Genomic DNA, 7269 nt, shown 5'->3' on the forward strand with positions numbered 1-7269 from the left:
GCCCAGCTCCTCTCAGGAATTTCTGATGACTCCAGTGAGCCCTTCCTCCTCTTTTTAAATTAAGGGGGTTCTATAGAGGTAACACTGGAGAAGAAAACGGCACTCCAGCATTCTTGGCTGGGAAATCCCATGGAAAGAGGAGCCTGACGGGCTACATTCCACAAGATCACGAAAGAGTCGGACACGACTGAGCAACTAAACAACAACACACACTTCCGCCTCTTTTGTACTTTTTATGTTTTTCTTGGGTAACCTCTTCCCTCTCCCCCAAGTTCTTCTTCTCCCTGTCCCTCAGTTATCCTTTTTTATTTTCCTATTACAAAATGGGAAGTAGTAACAATGACTACCTCACAGGGATGCTGTGAGCTCTGAAAGTGACAATACATTTTATAAACCCTGGTAATGAGAAACGTTATCTATATTTATTTCTACTTATAAATCTTTATTGCAATTTCTCTCACAGTAGGCATGAAAAATATAGAATGCAATGTGTTGATTATTTACAAGAACATTTGGGGATGCATTTAGTGAGCATATTAGCTCCTGAAGACTGTGTAACAAAACTTCACAAACTATGTTGTCTGAAACGTAAAAAATGTATTCTCTCATAATTCTGAAGACATAAAGCCCAAAATCAACGTGTGGGGCATGACCGTGCTTCTTCCAAATGCTCTGGGGTAGTATCCATTCTTGCCTCTTCTCGGGTCTGAATGCTTCTGGAGCTCCTTGGTTTGTGGCAGCAGGGCCCCAATCTCCTCCTCCATCTTCACATGGCCTTCTTGCCTGTGTGACATCTCTCTCTCCTTCTCTCTCTTTTTAACAAATATTTTCATTTCCAGATTCTTGAGCTCTGCACAGTTTTAGTTCTCCCTGAGAAATTAAACACTGTCGTATCCCTTCCATAAAAACGGGAGGAAATGCATCAGTATATACTAATGACTGACACAAAACATTTACTAGTTTATCACAAAAATGCATTTATGGAAGGAGCATCAGAAAGAGTAACTGAAAAATTAAAATTTACCTTAAAAAAGATGTTAGTTAGGAAACTTTACAAATAAGTGGCTTGACAAATAAGTGGCTATATATGTAAATCCTAAATACATTACACTATTTTATATCCATTTTGGTAATGGACTACTCCAGGAAGATGTAATTACAAAACTTTAATTCAAAGAGTCCTTAAAATGTAAAGCAAAACAGGTCTTAAAAAATATTGGTTTGATGAAAAGAGAGTTTTTAGTCTATTTTAGACAAATCTGGTTAGTTTCTAACTACACTTCAGCACAATCATAACTCAGGGGACAATCATTTATGAGAAAGGGGAAATTAAAGTTTACATTACCTTCAGAATTCTACCCATTATCACCCAATCAATACTGAAATATATGTCATCAAGTATACAAAATTACAGAATGTCAGTTATGAAATTTGGAGGCAAAAAGCATAATTATGTATAAAATCACTGACAAATTTAAGCTAGTATTATTAGCTCTAGGACATTGTATTGTATTATTACCTTAAAAGGATGGCAAACTAGACATCAACAGAAATGCTGTTAAAGCTGTTGGGGTTTTTTTGCTCCAAGTTTTTCATATGAATGAAATAAAAGTTTAACAGTCTCTAAGATAAATTTCACAGGTGAAATTGCTGCTCTCTGATTTAACTTTTGGGGTAAGACAGGGCAAAATCCAAGTATCATCCTTGCCATTTTTGTGCATAAACACAAATAAGAGTCAGTATCAATACAAATGACAACATAAGGAGACAACATGTTTAGTCAGGTTCTATAACACAGGATACTAGGACATAACTCTGCTACAGTAAATTCCCGTTTTGTGTTTTGGAAGAGCAGCTTACATAGTATGGTGTGAAAATCAGTAAAACGCACATGCTTTTTGTGTCATTTAGCAAAGAAAGACAAGAAAGAATATATTGCCAAACTCCACCTGCTACTCCATCCTAGACCCAGTTGTCTATTATCCACTCAGTTCCAGTACTTCCAAATTCTCAATCTATCCCACTCAGTCTCAAGCCAAGATTAACTCCTTTTGCACCAGCTCTCCTTTCTCTCAGCTAAGTCATCATTTTCCAGAAAAGTCTGATTTTTCTGACTCCACGATTTAACCCATTTGAAGTCAAAGAAAATGCTGTAATACTGAAAACAATCAAACTAGAGATGGAAATTAGTGTTGTGGAAGATACATGTCAAGTGCTCTGCAAAGGTAATGAGAAACTTGCAAGAAAACAGATTTTAAACTCTGCCTGGCTTCCTTAGTTACTCGGTATACAATAATGTTGCTCTGATTACTAGTCAGGACAAAAAAGTGCTCAAAGGCACTAAAATATGCATCTTGGGGGGAAATGCATAGATATTAAGATTTCCTGGGAGTTGGCCAAGGCATTTTTACATCCATAAGGACTGTCAACTTAAACTTAGTCTGTCACAGTTATTAAAAAAAAAGGAAAGGAGTGGAATTCTTGCTTACAACTGGGTTTGGCAGAAACACATCTGTATACTCTGCCTCTGTGATCACACAGGCCTTTAATTAGGGACAATGAGTGTGCCCACAGAGCAGCACTAATGAAAAATTTATAAGGAATCTATGATAGAGCTTCACAATCCAGCTTTACTAGGTTGTAAACAGTCTTCTTACCCAAGCATTACTTTGTGTATATCTGTGAAGCATCTGAAAAATACTTTTCTTTGACTTACCAGGCTGTAGGGAATGAGTCATTTTATGTACAAGTATCTACAGTAGAACTTGGTACTTTCTTGCATTAACTGAACAATGTTCCAACTGGAACCTAAAAGAAGGTTGCCAATGTTCACTTTTTGAGGCTCTGTGATGTGCTGGATGCTCTAGATCAGTTTGTCTGTGGAAGCTTCTCTTTTTGGGATGCTTCCTCTGTCCATTTAGTAATTTGCCTGGAGGTGACGACGTAGCTCGTAACTGACATTCATCTGGGGATCCTTTTAGCCAGGTTGGCCTCATTTGTTCTTGATTCACCCCTTTCTGAAGCTGCAATGCTAATAACCTATCCTGTTCTTCTTGTTTGTGTCTCTCAAAAAATAGACGTTCCAAATCTATCAGTTTTGGGGTGAAGTGGACTTGTTTACTCTTGGTCGGAGGAAACTTTGAGGAACATTTTCCTTCTTTTTGTAGAATAGCATGGATCGCTGACTGCTTCAGACAAAGATTCCTGGTTTTTTGCTCTGGAGATGTCCTTATTGGTCAGTAGGTGAGACTCCTCATTTTCTGTCACAACTGTGTTATTTTTCAGTGTCTGTGTCACATCTGACACTGTACATCCACTCTCCGTTTCGCCATAAGGCTTAACTGCAGTTTCTCCAGAAGAGGAAACTCCAGCTTTAGGCTCTTCATGACTGATGACACGTAACTCTCTTTCATGACTGATTTGTTTTGTTTTCACTTTTCCTTCAAGCTACCATTCTCCACCACTGGCACATAACTGAGGTCTACTTCAGTGACTGCAGTGAAGCTTCTGCATCTTGCTTTTGAACTTCAAGGCATATTTGAGGAGAAAGCACTGGCATATCTTCCTCAACTTCTGTGTCTTGCCATGTAGGGTTCTTCCCATCACTGCTGTCAGTTTCCTTGGACCTGGAGGTTTCCTGTCTTCTTCTACAACTTCAGACTGTGACGCTGACTCAAGTTGAGAACTCGGTGACAAATACTTCTGAATATCGCCAGTGTTTTTTCGTTTGCTCTTCCTTTTCCTTTGTGACTTGGTTGTTGGCTGGATTAGATATTTTGGAATATGAGAGGAGAGCCGAGACACGTTCCTCACAGACATTGCTAATATTAAGACTTAGCCTTCTTGCCAGCGCTTCATCACTTTTCAGTTGTTCTTCCATCTCTCTCTGCCTTTTTTCTGCCTGTCTCTTTTCCTCTTCTTCCTCCTCTGCCAGTAATCTCTGTATGTATTCTTCACTGGCTTTGTTTTCTCCCTCCTGAATGGCTCGTCGCTCTGCCTCCTCCTTGCTTCTCTCCTCTTCATATTCTCTTCTTAATTCCCCAGGTTGACTTAATAGATGAACTGGCAAATAGTCATCAATGATTTCCTCTGATTGTTGCCCAGAAACTCTAAGCTGGGATTCCTCTGGATAGTGTTTTTGAATTATCTCCCACAGTTCCATATTGACAAGAGAATTTCTTTGGGTGTGGTACCAAGTCCACGAAGAGACCCGGCAGTGACAGAAAGGACAGCACAAATGTGCCTTCTCCACAGTCGATTTGAAGCACGCTTTACAGAGCGTGTGGTTGCAAGGCAGTGTCACAGGCTCAATGAGGATTTCCAGACAGATGTGGCACTGGGATTCCAACAAGGAAGGGATGGTATCTCTGAGTACAGCCTTTCTAATATGCTATAAGGTGTTCAGTTCAGTTCAGTCGCTCAGTCGTGTCTGACTCTTTGTGACCCCATGAATCACAGCACGCCAGGCCTCCCTGTCCATCACCAACCCCCAGAGTTCACTCAGACTCACGTACATCGAGTCAGCGATGCCATCCAGCCATCTCATCCTCTGTCATCCCCTTCTCCTCCTGCCCCCAATCCCTCCCAGCATCAGAGTCTTTTCCAATGAGTCAACTCTTTGCATGAGGTGGCCAAAGTACTGGAGTTTCAGCTTCAGCATCATTCCTTCCGAAGAAATCCCAGGGCTGATCTCCTTCAGAAAGGACTGGTTGGATCTCCTTGCAGTCCCAGGGACTCTCAAGAGTCTTCTCCAACACCACAGTTCAAAAGCATCAATTATTTGGTGCTCAGCCTTCTTCACAGTCCAACTCTCACATCCATACATGACCACAGGAAAAACCATAGCCTTGACTAGACGGACCTTTGTTGGCAAAGTAATGCCTCTGCTTTTGAACATGCTGTGTAGGTTGGTCATAACTTTCCTTCCAAGGAGTAAGCATCTTTTAATTTCATGGCTGCAGTCACCACCTGCAGTGATTTTGGAGCCCCAAAAAATAAAGTCTGACACTGTTTCCCCATCTATTTCCCATGAAGTGATGGGACCAGATGCTATGAGCTTCATTTTCAGAATGTTGAGCTTTAAGCCAACTTTTTCACTCTCCACTTTCACTTTCATCAAGAGGCTTGAGATCTAGAGATCTCTTCAAGAAAATCAGAGATACCAAGGGAACATTTCATGCAAAGATGGGCTCGATAAAGGACAGAAATGGTAGGGACCTAACAGAAGCAGAAGATATTAAGAAGAGGTGGCAAGAATACACAGAAGAACTGTACAAAAAAGATCTTCATGACCCAGATAATCATAATGGTGTGATCACTGACCTAGAGCCAGACATCCTGGAATATGAAGTCAAGTGGGCCTTAGAAAGCATCACTACGAACAAAGCTAGTGGAGGTGATGGAATTCCAGTTGAGCTATTTGAAATCCTGAAAGGTGATGCTGTGAAAGTCCTGCACTCAATATGCCAGCAAATTTGGAAAACTCAACAGTGGCCACAGGACTGGAAAAAGTCAGTTTTAATTCCAATCCCAAAGAAAGGCAATACCAAAGAATGCTCTAACTACTGCACAATTGCACTCATCTCCTATGCTAGTAAAGTAATGCTCAAAATTCTCCAAGCCAGACTTCAGCAATACATGAACCGTGAACTTCCTGATGTTCAAGCTGGTTTTAGAAAAAGCTAAGCAGTTAGCCATCTGCAAAGAAATAAACTCTCTGGTCACGTGACTGAATGATCTAGAAACATACAGAAAATTGTCAGTAAACGAATCTCAGAGTGATTTCAGGGAAGGAAAACTAAAACATTTAATAGGCAGAAACCTAAGTCATTTGAACCATACATTGGTTTTTCCTGGGGAATTCTTAACCTCCATTCCTGATATTTTCTTCCATGTGCAGGAACAGGCATGACCAAACCCATGTGGCCTCTCTATACACTCACTCCTCTATCTGGAGTATCACTTCCCTGATTAGTGAGGTTGGATGAACAAATAGGTTGCCTAGCCCAGGGCCTCTCACTTGCCAGTTCTTGAAGTAAGCTGCCCTTATGGAGCACGTTTGCTCTGCCCTCAGGAGTGGGTCTACAAACAGATCCATAGCTCTTCTCCTCTTTTCTGTCTCACTGGTTTCCAAACTATTCCAATGGTTGTGCTCCAAAATGGTTGTGTTTTTAAGAGGCCCTGAAAATACACTCCTTCACATCTTGACTCTAAACCAGCTAAGAAATATGAAAAATAAAGAGAATAATACATCAACTTTGTTCCTTATAAAGGTGATATTGTAGAATGTGCCTTAGATTTCACACAAGGCAAGTGGGCTTCCTATTCATGAACCCTAGCACTGCACAGACCTGTCCATCCTGCACTGGTGTACCAGGACAGTCAGAAAGGACTAGGACTGCAATGCATATCTCTCTGCATTCTAATGAAAGCATCCTATGTGTAACCAAGAAAAGTGGCTTCCTTGCAAGTCTATTCTTGTAGTAGGAGAAATTGTTTCAGGACACCTTCTTTGAGAAAATCTTCTCAAAATGGGTAAATACTCCTTGTTCTATGTACTCACCAAAACATCTTCTGAGGATATGGCTTTCTATGCATCTCAGGGAGCAGTTTATATCAATACCCTCTTCTTCCCTTCACAAGCATGACTAAAGTGGAGCCTCATGTGCAAGGGGATTGGAATAAATTTCTAAATTTCAAGGTTACAATGAAATCATATGTCATTAAATTTTCTCTTGGAAATCCCTTTTAAGAAGGAATTGAGGAAATGTTCAAAAATTATACCCACTTAAACCTTACACCGGTGGCAGATTCATGTTGATGTATGGCAAAACCAATAAAATATTGTAAAGTAATTAGCCTCCAATTAAAATAAATAAATTTAAATTAAAAAAAAATTATACCTGCACATAAGCCCATACAGAGATTATAGCCAGGCAACTATAGATAAAACATTAATAAAAATAATAGCATATTTCATAATAGGGATATATATGCATGTAATACAAGTATAAAGATGTGTATTAAGAATCAAAAACCCAGGGTACAGTCTAGTGGTCAAAACTTCACCTACCAATGCACAGGTTATAGGTTTGATCCCTGGTGGCAGAGTTAAGATCCCACATGCCTTGTGGCCAAAAAACCAAAACATAAAACAGAAGCAATATAGTAACAAATTCAATAAAGACTTTTAAAATGGTCCAAATCAAAACAAAACTTTAAAAAATATATGTTGTTATGTATAAGAGTTGGGATTAATCTTAGGTAAGG

General features: G+C 39.8%; 1 pseudogene; it reads right to left on the bottom strand.

Moving 5' to 3' along the window:
- Nucleotides 1-499: 499 nt before the first annotated feature.
- LOC139181517 (E3 ubiquitin-protein ligase RNF168 pseudogene) lies at nt 500-6097 on the bottom strand (annotated as a pseudogene).
- Nucleotides 6098-7269: the final 1172 nt, after the last annotated feature.

The sequence above is a fragment of the Bos indicus genome, chromosome X, assembly GCF_029378745.1.
Source record: "Bos indicus isolate NIAB-ARS_2022 breed Sahiwal x Tharparkar chromosome X, NIAB-ARS_B.indTharparkar_mat_pri_1.0, whole genome shotgun sequence".
In the NCBI taxonomy this organism is placed as follows: domain Eukaryota; kingdom Metazoa; phylum Chordata; class Mammalia; order Artiodactyla; family Bovidae; genus Bos; species Bos indicus.